A 6,000-nucleotide genomic window follows, 5' to 3' on the forward strand; every position below is an offset into this window, starting at 1 on the left:
AGTTTTATCAGCTTTAAGCTTGTTTGACAGAACAGGCAATGGATTCTCTGCGTATAGTTAAGTCACGGAATAAGATTAATATTTGATTTTCTATCAACCGACGAATTATAAAATACGTAGGGGTCGAGGGTGAAATGAACAAAACGTTTTCAATATTTTCAATAATAACGAGTCTTTACTTTTTCCTGTGGCGTTCCCTATAAAATTTGTAAGGCTCAGTGTCCATCATGTCGTCGTCCTCGAAAAAGTCCTGTCTCTTGTATTTATTCACGGGCATATTCACCACCTCGTAGCTTGTGGAGTGAGCCTGAGCGACCTTCTTCAATCCTACTATAGCTGCTAGAATTAGACTCATCAAACTCAGAACCACTGCCTTCCCACTCAATATAGCCAAAGTTTTCAACGCTATAGGCAGAAGAATCGATTTGATTAATATAACTCCTACAATCAAGGGGAGGATGTATTTGTTCAGCTTGTGTCTCTTCTTTTTGCGAGCTGCAACAAAATGAGTTATATGTGTATTATAAACTAATTTCCGATTCTAGTGAAAAAGAAATATTATAATTGTAGCGAGAAAGAGATATGATAATTGTAGTCAGAAAAAATTCGAGTTTAGATTTGATTATTTCTCGACATTTGGTCATTTAATGCTTCATATATTCTCGATCGCTATAAAATCGGGTCCTGTTTCTATGTCATCGGAGATGCACCAGAAAACGCAGGTCATCGGAAGCAAAAAGGAAGCACTTCTTATTAGTCACGTTCATGAAATGTACAAGGTAATAAGGTGAACTGGAGTGGAAAGCATTTATGGCTTTTGTGTTAACCGACCACGCACTATAAACGACCGAGCTTCACATTATGATACACATTAGACATCGCTAACTAGCTGGTGTGACGTTCCTTGGTTACATGGAACCAGTCGATTAACGCATCAACGTAACGCCCTCCAAGCTATCGATCACACGAATTTCTTACATTCACATTCTTACATTCACGAAAAATACTCGATTTTTGACAACTAAATCCACTAAATCAAATTACAGTTGTTAGTACTAATGGATTATTATTAACTGGTAGTAAAAGCTCAATTAAATCAAATTACAATTATTAATAGTAACGAATCACTAATAACTAGTAGTTAAAGATCTCTGGTATCTAATAGTAGAAAGATAAATAAAGAACCATTGAGAATCTATAGTCTAATCCGTATACCTTCGAAAGAAGAACGAGTCACAGGAAGAACATCGTCCACAGCGTTCAGAATGCTATCACCGATCCAGTCCGCAGGAGTCGTCGAATTTTCCAACTGAGGCTTCCAACTCTCCTGCATCATCGTGGGCTGCGTGGTTTCGGTCGCCGTTAACAAAGGCAGAAAAAACAGCGGGTACACCATCAGCATTCTTCTGTCTCATCTGACAATTTCTTTCACCAATAGTTAATATTCTACGGAGAATCGAGAAGCAGCGCGGCACACACTTCGTGAGAAATAAAAAGATTCAATTTATCTCATTAAAATTCACAAAAAGAATAGATGCCACCAGAAGGCTGTAGTAAACTATGATTCACGATCATCGAAAGATCTAACGATGAAAAAAGTATGACGGCACAAGATGATGACAGGCGAACTGTCCAGCTGGCAAATGAAATGTTAACTGACATTCGCCCTGGGCCGGACCATTAGTTTATATAGGTGAAACGTGAAAAGCCCAGAGAAGGAGACCGCCATCTAACTTGGTACTGACGCGTGACGAAGGATTCACTGTCCATTCACGTCCACCTCCGTCTCTGTTCTCTCTGATCATTGGACGACGTCGAAGACGATGGGTCTTCGTAAGATTTTCAGCGGTGGAAGAATCTGTCGATCGTCGACGACGATGAGACGATGCGAGATTGTGTCCCGTTCTCGATCGTTAATCGAGGTTCGTTTCACACTCGAGTAATCGATCTGGATTGTTCAAGCGTGGTCTGTTTACAGGGAGGTGTCTTAGCAGAGTGGAGGCTGACAATATGACTTATATGACGATGCGACGTAAAATGAGAACGATCGCATCGCGAAAGGAAGCGTTCTGGCTAATCGTGGAAATCGATTTTTTTTGAGATATGGAAACTCGGATTTTAAGGAAAATTGTTGGTTAATTCGTATAACGGAGATTCATTTGATCTGGAAGAAGAAGTATTTTTGTGTTTATGTTAATTGTTTGCTTTATGTGCTTTGTTAATTGTTTGATTAACGTGTATGAAATCATATACTCGTTAATTACGCAGAATCACGTAAGAAGGATCGTCTATAAATCTTCACGGTGCATCATGCTAAATCGCCGAGTAATTGCAAGTAGAAGGATAAGCTTTCGTGATTCCGGATGTAAACACGATCTGTTTAACGTGTTGCGTGTGCACAACGGATCTCCCGATTATCTTTAATTATAATATGCTTTACTATGGGACCAATTAAAATTTCTTGCGCTCTGAATCAAGTGATACGCACAATTACTTAATTATGATTGACCAAAGAAAGTATAAAACAAATCATCTTTCTGATTGAATTCTCTGAAAAGATACCACGATCGTTCTGGTTATCGCGCCGTTTCCGATAGTTTTTGCACAAACATCTAGAATCGAGTTCGTGTTCTTCGCCATTTAATCGTCAGCAACACTCGACCGTTATATTTCTTTGGAAATAAAGCGGCAATATCGATCATTATAACGACATGCAACGCTCGAAACAAAGAACAAAAGAGGACCGCAATGATGACTATGACTTTGCAGGTCTAGGCTTTTCGTCCTTCCTTTTCTTTCATCTGTTTCTCCTTCTTTTTGCTGTTTGTCCCGTTTCTCGCGCAATTATTCGCGTCACCGTATTCACGCAGGAAGCTACGAAATTGCCCTTCGCTTCCTCGTGGAACGTTACAATGCTTTTTCAGCTGGCACATGAATAGAACTGCTCCGACAATGTTTCTGTTTTCCTCGATTTGTACACGACATGACTATTTCTGCTCCGGTGGCTCTTTTCTGGAAGATTTCAAACGAGACTTTTGTATTAATCTTCACTCCATTTCTTCAATTGAACGTTCATTCTTAGTTGAACGTTCGACTTCTTAAAATTTCATTTTCACGAAAATCCAAGCTTTTGAGAAATTATATTAATCTTAATTGTGATCTCGAATAATCAATCTCGAAATTTTCCTCCCCTATTATTATTAGCTTACTATTATTTTTTACGATAACATTGTGCATCTCTCTATTATCTCAAGCCATAGAAAAGAAGATTTGGAAAGTGTGTTTATGAGCAATAATCGTAACATAATCTCCCAATTAACAATACGATGTCAATACTTGTGATGTACACTGCATTTATCCAGAGAAGAGCAACTTTCTACGATTATATCTGTACACATGCGATTAACACAAGGATTCTGTCTTCATGTTAGATCGTCGTAAACTGTATCGCGTGCTGTCCACCGATTTCCCGTGGAATCGCGGTTCCTCAATTCCAGGAATTCCGCGCTACAAACCTCGTAACAAGCGGAACTGTTAAAACTGCAGACCTTTCATCCCTTCTACTCTTATTTTTTCAAAAATTCGCTGTCACTTTTTTTATCTCAGCTTGCTGTCATTACTCTATCAAAATAGATTCAACTCTTCCTATCCCATACTAACACCGAAATACATTTTACCCATGTCAACTGTGTTCTTTTACAATCTCGAAAATTGGCAGTCATTTTTTCCTCTCTTCGTTATTATTGTTCTATGCAAACGATTTTCAACCCTCTTAATCTCGTACTGAGACCAGAAACCGTTATATTTGCATCAAAAATGCGTAAAAGTTCCTCCCACACTTTCCTTTTATAATTTCGGAAATTTATAGATATATTATTTTTCTCGCCTCGTTACTATTATTGGAAGGAAAAGGCTTCGGTTCTTGCCATTTTTCATCCCCAATTTTCTTTCTCCTTGTTCTTTTACCACATAAGTACCAGCATTCATACATGTTATTTAGACTGCACCACCCAGGTTCAAAGACGTTTAACTTCACTTTTCCATTTTTCGTTCTCAATCCCCTCCTTTTGTGCTTCCATTATATAAATACCAACGTTCATACATCGTACTGAGACTGCACCATCCAAATACAAAGCAGTCATCGATCAATCCCACTAGCCGGCTTGTCATCGGCCCGGTTAGCAGTGCAGCGTAACTAAAAAATCATCGTTTACATGGCACAATCGTTGGTACTATATGATTACTCGCGATATCCGCGCGCGCACCACCTCCCCATTGTTCTTCCTTCGTCGTGAACGTCAGGGTAATCCGCTGTACCGTTCGGTAATATAACCTGACACATATATTGCCGTCGACAATTTGGATCATAGCGCTTACCGCACGCATATATTGCCGCCTCGTCGCACGGTGCTCATTTTTCACGGACTGTCGATCCTGCTGGTAACTGAAGCGTGCCCGGCGTGGTACCCTGCCCAGCCCCCCAGGTCGCCGTCGAGGAATCAAGAGCGCATCAGTTAGTTCGCGGTCGCGGTTGCACGCTGTTGCCGTCCGCTACAAACCTGGCAACGACCATTTCGTCATTTGCATTCGAACGTGAGTGTTGTAATTTGCCATTTGCGAAGGTTTCTCAAAACAAATCAGATACAGGCGTTGATGGAATTCGGGGAACACGCGAAGGAGTACTCGCATGGTGTTTTTAAAAGCTTCGTCGAATGATCGTCTCCGGTGATTGGATAGAATCGTAAGTTATATACTTTGATGTGACGAGTATTTGAGATAACTTCTACGATAGTGAATCTTCCCTTCTCCATTTTTAGATGAAATTAGTTCGTTGAGCAAATTTTAATATCTTTGTAATTTTGAAATATTATTTCGCAAGGCTATGAGTTTAGCTTAACAGTTATTCTTAAAGTTAGTGATTCTATTAGGACACCAAACTAAGTTACCATTTCACGCTTTCAGAAACATCGAAATAGACAATTAAGGAAAGCCATGGTTCGGGTAGTATTGGAAGAAACGGCTCTATCGTGATCACCGGAAGAACGAAACTTTTAACGGATCGAATGCGGTTGAAGATCGTCGTAGGCTGAGAAACTGATCGCGAATACATCGACGATGTAACTGAGAATTGTGTTTGATCGTGAATAAAACTCACACGAGCTCGAGAAGATGAAATCGAAAGTAAATCTAGTTACGATTTTATTAACTCTGAGCTGCGTATTGCGCATGATGGAAGCTTTGAACAATCAGCATGCGAACCACAAGGAGTATCCTGTTGCGAAAAAGGTTATCAAGGAGGTTCACAATAAAGTTGCTCCTAATAGTGCGGCTCTCCTACGTGGAGAGGATAAAACGAAAGTGGTGAAAACTCTAACCAGGAATACTGGTTTGGGTTTGTCGAAAGATTACTTACACGCACCAGGTAATATCGAATCCCCGTATTCATCCAACAGATTTCTCTTAATATTTCTGTATATAGCAACTACATAACGTTGAGATCTCTTTCATTGGAATTATCTAAATTTCGCACGTTTATAGAGCTTAAATATCTTTGAACATTCATTGGTAAAAATGCAGGAATTAATCGATAGCGATTTTATGATCAAATAACAACAATTAATTATACGATTTTCAATGTCATTTATTAATTCTTTAACATCTACATTAAAACACACACAGAACTTCTCGAAAAGATACGTAGTCATTAGTTACGAACGAAAGGGAATTCATTCTTAAATAAATAATTTGTTAACATCTATAATAGACTGATCGATTGCAAAGCAGCGGCAATCAACGAAAAACTATAACAATTACCTCTTCCAATCGGTTACAGACCGTCCTCGCCGAAGGAAGCGGAAGATGGATCGCACAATGATGGCGCTACTAATGGCCTACAAGCTGAAATTCGTCGCTCTGATTCCAACCATGATTGGAGGGTTAATCCTGTTAAAGGCCACTGCGTTACTTGCGGGCTTCTTCTTCGCGTTATTCGCCGCGGTT

The 6,000-nt window shown here is 39.6% G+C and overlaps 1 pseudogene; it reads right to left on the reverse strand.

The window, feature by feature from the left end:
• Positions 1 to 20: 20 nt before the first annotated feature.
• LOC110119939 lies at positions 21 to 3,858 on the reverse strand (annotated as a pseudogene).
• Positions 3,859 to 6,000: the final 2,142 nt, after the last annotated feature.

The sequence above is a fragment of the Bombus terrestris genome, chromosome 15 (genome assembly GCF_910591885.1).
Source record: "Bombus terrestris chromosome 15, iyBomTerr1.2, whole genome shotgun sequence".
NCBI lineage: Eukaryota > Metazoa > Arthropoda > Insecta > Hymenoptera > Apidae > Bombus > Bombus terrestris.